The sequence below is a fragment of the Hylobates moloch genome, unplaced genomic scaffold, assembly GCF_009828535.3.
Source record: "Hylobates moloch isolate HMO894 unplaced genomic scaffold, HMol_V3 SCAFFOLD_21, whole genome shotgun sequence".
NCBI classification, from domain to species: domain Eukaryota; kingdom Metazoa; phylum Chordata; class Mammalia; order Primates; family Hylobatidae; genus Hylobates; species Hylobates moloch.
In genome coordinates, this window is record NW_026652296.1 from 55,479,607 (window position 1) to 55,486,220 (window position 6,614).

General features: G+C 44.2%; 1 protein-coding gene across 4 annotated transcripts in view; it reads right to left on the reverse strand.

Moving 5' to 3' along the window:
* The window catches only part of SHLD1 (shieldin complex subunit 1), a 115,209-nt gene that overhangs the window by 108,227 nt on the left and 368 nt on the right, over positions 1–6,614 (reverse strand). For 2 of the 4 annotated variants that reach the window (XM_058433063.1, XM_058433062.1), the window contains exon 2: positions 6,271–6,536. The exons of the other annotated variants lie outside the window; for them this stretch is intronic. The gene's annotated coding sequence lies outside the window, so the exon portion shown is untranslated. The remainder of the gene's footprint in view (positions 1–6,270; positions 6,537–6,614) is intronic. 4 annotated transcript variants of the gene reach the window in all.

Genomic DNA, 6,614 nt, shown 5'->3' on the forward strand with positions numbered 1-6,614 from the left:
GATGGGGTTTCACCGTGGTCTCGATCTCCCGACCTCGTGATCCGCCCGCCTCGGCCTCCCAAAGTGCTGGGATTACAAGCGTGAGCCACCGCGCCCGGCCAGGATGTCTACTCTTATCACTTCTATTCAATATTGTACTAGAAGCCTTAGTCAGGGCAATTAGGCAGGGACATTCAGATTGGAGAGGGAGCAGTAAAACTATCTCTATTAGCAGATATGATCTTACATATAAAAAATCCTAGGCCAGATGTGGTGGCTCATGCCTGTAATCCCAACACTTTGGGAGGCTGATGGAAGACGGAGGCTGCAGTGAGCCAAGATTGTCATTGTACTCCAGCCTGGGCTACAAGAGTGAGACTCCATCTCAAAAAAAAAGAAAGAAAGAAAGAAAGAAAATGAAAATCCTGAGGAATCCACTAAAAAAACTCATAGAATTAATAAAGTTAAACAAAGTCACATGATACAAGATCAATACAGAAAAATCATTCATATTTATGTATGCTAGCAATAAATGATCTAAACACAAAATTAAGAACACAATTCCATTTACAATGGCATAGAAAAGAATAAAATCCTAGAAATACATTACAGAAGTGTAAGATGTATACTGAAAACTATTTTTAAATGTTGGAAGAAATGAAAGATCTAAAGGAATGGAAAGCTATCCCATGTTCATGGATCAAAAGACTTAGTATTTTAAGATGGCAATATCCCCCAAATAGAAATATCTTTGATATTTAGGTCACTAAAGATCAATATAATTTTTAAAATTGTTTTAATTTTTTTTTCATAAAGATGGGGATCTCACTATATTGCCCAGGCTGATCTCAAACTCCTGGGCTCAAGCAATCCTCCCACCTTGGCCTGCCAAAGTGCTGGGATTACAGACATGAGCCACAAAGAAAACCTGAAAAACTAGTTCAGGCCATGATGGAAAGGGGGGTCAGAGATTCATTCTTATACTTTTCTCTCTTTGAAGTGTAGGCACAACTGACCAGCCTTAACATTAAAATAGAGATCATAAGAGTGACAAAATAGATTCTTCATAGCAATAAGATACGCAACTCCAACCTGACTCTGGTATAGCATCACATGACAGCAGGCCCTGAAGGAAATCAAAGGATTTTACCCCAAAATATATTTTCTTTGTCATAGTTTGAAATGGCTCTGCAAAGCCATCTTTTGAGGGGACATTTGCATTCTATCAAAATGTTTTTCCTGCCGGGCCTAGTGGCTCATGCCTGTAATCCCAGCACTCCAGGAAGCCGAGGCAGGCAGATCACTTGAGGTCGAGAGTTTGAGACCACCCTGACCAACATGGAGAAACCCCATCTCTACTAAAAATACAAAATTAGCCAGGTGTGGTGGTGCATGCCTGTAATCCCAGCTACTTGGGAGGCTGAGGCAGGAGAATTGCTTGAACCTGGGAGGTGGAGGTTGTGGTGAGTCTAGATGATGCCATTCCACTCCAGCCTGGGCAACGAGAGTGAAACTCCGTCTCAAAAAAAAAAGAAAGAAAAAGAAAATGTTCTTCCCTTACTACAGCACCCCCAACCTTTGTGACACCAGGGACCAGTTTCATGGAAGACAATTTTTCCATGGACTGGGGGTGGGGGGACGGTTTTGGGATGAAACTGTTCTACTTCCGATCATCAGGCATTAAACTCTCACAAGGAATGCACAACCTAGATCCTCCGCATGTGCAGTTCACAATAGGGTTCACACTCATATGAGAATCTAATACCACCACTGATCTAACAGGAGGCAGAGCTCAGAGAGTAATGCTCGTTCGCCTGCCACTCACCTCCAAACTGGTGCTGGTCTGTGGCCCGGGGATTGAGGATCCCTGTCTTAGTAGGTCTCATCCAGAAGACTCTTTTAAGGCCTCATAAGAGATATTTAGTACCTGTTCTCTCTAAAGCCTGCTACTTAGAGGCTTCATCTATACAATAAGAACCTTGGCTCCCACAACCCCCCTTAACTCAAGCATTTCTTTTCTTTTCTTTTCTTTTTTTTTGAAACAGGGTCTTGCTCTGTTGCCCAGGCTGGAGTGCAGTGGCACGATCTTGGCTCACTGCAACCTCCACCTCCCAGGTTCAACCGATTCTCCTGCCTCAGCCTCCCGAGTAGCTGGAATTACAGGCATGCGCCACCACGCCCAGCTAATTTTTGTATTTTTAGTAGAGATGGGGTTTCACCATGTTGGCCAGGCTGGTCTTGAACTTTTGACCTCAGGTGATCCACCTGCCTCCGCCTCTCAAAGTGCTGGGATTACAGGCGTGAGCCACCGCGCCCAGCCCAGTTCAAGCATTTCTTTATGCTGATTTCAACACTTCAGGCAAAGCAACCAATTGCCAATCCGTTTGAATTCACCTATAACCTGAAACCCTCTCCCCAAACATTTATACATTTTGAGGCCTAAAATGTATAAAACCAAGCTGTAATCTAACTACCTTGGGCACAAGTTCTCAGGACCTCCTGATGCTGTGTTACGGACCATGGTCACTCATATTTGGCTCAGAATAAATCTCTTTAAATATTTTACAGAGTTTGGCTTTTTTCATCAACAATGGGAAAGGAGGTCAGACATACCTTGTTATAACCACCTCTTTTTGGAGTTTAGGCACAACTGACCAGCATTAATGTTAAAATAGAGATCACGGCCAGGTGCAGGGGCTGACACCTGTAGTCCCAGCACTTCGGGAGGCTGAGGCAGGAAGATCACTTAAGCCCAGAAGTTCAAGATCAGCCTGTGCAACATGGTGAAAACCCAACTCTACAAAAAATACAAAAACTAGCCAGGCATGGTGGTGCCTGCCTGTAGTCCTAGCTACTCAGAAAGCTGAGATGGGAGGATTGCTTGAGCCCAGGAGGTTGAGGCTGCAGTGAGCTGAGATGACACCACTGCATTCCAGCCTGCGTGACAGAGCAAGACCCTGTCTCAAGAAAAAAAAAAAGAGATCATATGACTGACAAAACAGACTCTGTGGCAATAAGATACCAAATTATGGCTAGGTGTGGTGGCTCATGCCTGTAATCCCAGCACTTCTGAAGCGGTGTCGTTTGTCTGGGGTAATACCCAAGGTTCACTGTCTCATGACAAGGAAGTCAAAGACGCTAACACACAAGGAGTGTGTTTAAGAGAGGAAAGTTTAACAGGGAAAAGAGAAAAGCTCTCCCATGCAGAGGGTGGGGGTTCCGAACGGATCTCCCCCATTTGGGGCAAGATGAGGTTGGTTTTATAGAAGAGCTTGAGGAGCCAGTGTCTGATTTACGTAGGGCACAGAGGGTTGGTTGGACCAGATGTGCCTTTAACAAAGCATGCGTACAGGCTGGCCATCCCACCCTAATCTTTTATTATACAAATAGAGTTTTAACCTGGCCAGTGCCATGTTGCTTGTACACGTGGCGACAAAGAAAAGGGAAGAGGAAACCTCTATGTTGAATATACCTGGCTTCCAGAAATCCCTTTTCTATTGGCACAGCTGCCGGCATTTACCTATGCTAGCTTCCAGCTCGCTTATCTATGCTTGCAGCTTGATTTTTCAGGCTGCTTTTTGTTAGAAATGATTTGGGGCTGCTTTTTATTAAAAGGAAAACTTTACCAAGGACTCCCTAACCCTCGCTAACTGCCTAATTAATTTCTTTATAGCTTCTCTATCACTTTGGGAGGCCGAGGTGGGAGGATCATTTGAGACCAAGAGTTCGACACTAGCCTGGGCCACATGGCAAGACCCTGTCTCTATGTTTTATATTTATATATATTGTTTAAAAAGATACCAAATTATAAACAAGACCTAGGCCATGCAAGACATAGGTTAGGATACACCCTACAGACCACAAAATCTTGTTAAACGGGATTTTTTTTTTATTAACCTGGTATAATGTGGCTTATCTTCCAACCTGACACTGGTATAGCATCACATGACAGATAGCAAACCCTGAAGGAAGTAAAAATATTTTATGTCAGCCAGGTGCGGTGGCTCACGCCTGTAATCCCAGCACTTTGGGAGGCAGAGGCGGGTGGATCATTTGAGGTCAGGAGTTTGAGACCAGCCTGGCTAACATGGTGAAACCCCCCTATCTCTACTGAAAATACAAAAAATTAGCCAGGCATGGCGATGCGTGCCTGTAATCCCAGCTACTCGGTAGGCTGAGGCAGGAGAATCGCTTGAACCCAGGATGTGGAGGCTACAGTAAGCTGAGATTGCACCACTGCACTACAGCCTAGGTGACAGGGCAAGACTCCATCTCAAACAAACAAACAAAATACAAAAATTAGTCAGGCGTGGTGGTGCGCACCTGTAATCCCAGCTGCTCTAGAAACTGAGGTGGAGAACTGCTTAAACCTGGGAAGCAGAGGTTGCAGTGAGCTGAGATCGCACTACTGCACTCCAATTTGGGTGACAGAACAAGACTCTGTCTCAAAAAAAACCCCAAAATATATTTCTTTGACATATTTTAAAATGGCCCTACAAAGCTACAAAGCTGTCTTTTGTAACAGAAATTTGCATCTGTAGAGAATCTCCATTAATGCAGCCAGGATTTCCTTTCCTAGGCCTTTCCCAGATCCAGGAAAGATTAATTCTGACACCTAAATTTCCAAAAAGAGACATTTACCATCTATTCTCTCTCTTTTTTTTTGAGATGGAGTCTCACTCTGTCATCCAGGCTAGAGTGTAGTAGCGCGATCTTGGCTCACCGTAACCTTTGTCTCCTGGGTTCAAGCAATTCTTGTGCCTCAGCCTCCCAAGTAGCTGAGATTACAGGTGCATGCCACCGTGCCTGGCTAATTTTTTTATTTTTAGTAGAGATGGTGTTTCATCATGTTGGCCAGGCTGGTCTTGAACTCCTGACCTCAAGTGATCTGCCTGCCACGGCCTCGCAAAGTGTTGAGATTACAGGTGTGAGCCATGGAGCCCAGCCCATCTATTCATGGCGCCTGGCCCATCTATTCTCTGAGGCTGCTACTCACGCTTCATGTACGTAACAAGGACCTTGAACCACACAACTCCCTTATCTTAGTTCAAGCATTCTTTTCTACTGACTTCAAGTCTTTAGACAAAGCTTAACTCTCTCAAGCAATTGTCAGCTAAAGAATCCCTAAAATCCACGTAAGACTTCTAAGACCATCCTTTGAGATATCTGCCTTTTTGGGTCTAACCAATGTATACCTTCCATGTATTGATTTATGTCTTTGCCTGTAACTCCTGTCTCCCTAAAATGTAAAAAAACAAACTATAACCCAACTGCCTCGGGATCACTTACTCAAGGCTTTTTGGGTTTGTGTTTCTCTCTGGGCCATGGTCACTCATACTGGCTCAGAATAAACCGCTTTAAAATAGTTTATGGAGTTTTATTTATCTGCTAACAGTCTGACACATGCTACAAAGACAAGCTTTGAAAATATTATACATAGTATAAGAAGACAGTCGGCCGGGTGTGGTGGCTCACACCTGTAATCTCAGCACTTTGGGAGGGTGAGGCAGGTTGATCAAGAGCTGAGGAGTTCAAGACCAGCCTGGCCAAGATGGTGAAACCCCATCTCTACTAAAAATACAAAAATTAGCCGAACGTGGTGGCAGGCGCCTGTAGTCCCAGCTACTCGGGAGGTTGAGGCAGGAGACTAGCTTGAACCCGAGCGGCAGAGGTTGCAGTGAGCCAAGATTGTGCCGTGTCTTTTTTAAAGACAAGGTCTAGCTCTGTTGCCCAGGCTGGAGTGCAGTGGCAAGAACGTGGCTAACTGCAGCCTTGACCTCTCAGGCTCAATTAAAAAAAATTTTTTTAATTAGCCAGGCATGGTGGCACATGCCTGTAGGCCCAGGTAGTTGGGGGGCTGAGGTGGGAGAATTGCTTGAGCCTGAGAGGTCAAGGCTGCAGTTAGCCACGTTCTTGCCACTGCACTCCAGCCGGGGCAACAGAGTGAGACTCATGAGACTTCGTTTCAAAAAAAAAAAAAAAAAGTCATGAAAGAAGCTAGTCACAAAAACGTTGACATTATACTTAATGAAAGAAGCCAGTCATACTGTATGATTTCATTTATATCAAATGTGCGAATTGGCAAGGCTATACAGACAGAAAGTATACTTGCAATTATCTAGAACTTGGGGACGTGGTGAATGTAGAATGACTACTACTGGAGGCAGGATTTTTCTTTGGAGTGATGAAAGTATTCTACAATGAGATCACAGTAATAGAAGCACAATTCTGTCAACAGCAACAACAACAAAAAACCCTTAATGTTACACGTTATTGTTTATTTTTAGTTACGTTGTCTTGCTCTGTCTCCCAGGCTGGAGTGTAGTGGCACAATCTCGGCTCACTGCAGCCTGGAACTCCGGGGCACAAGCGATTCTCCCACCTCAGTCTCCTGAGCAGCTGGGACTACAGGCGAATGCCACTATGCTCGGCTTGATATTTCTTTTACGCTTTAAGTGGGCAAATTTTACGTGGTAGGTGAATAGAAATTTCCCAAGAAAGCTGTTTTTTTGTTTGTTTGTTTGTTTTTCAGCAGAACCTCCTGAAGTGGCAGGTCACTGAAAAAAAAAAAAAAAAAAAACCGAAGCTTATCCATACTCACTACCCACAATTTCCCCAAATTCCGCAAAGCAGAG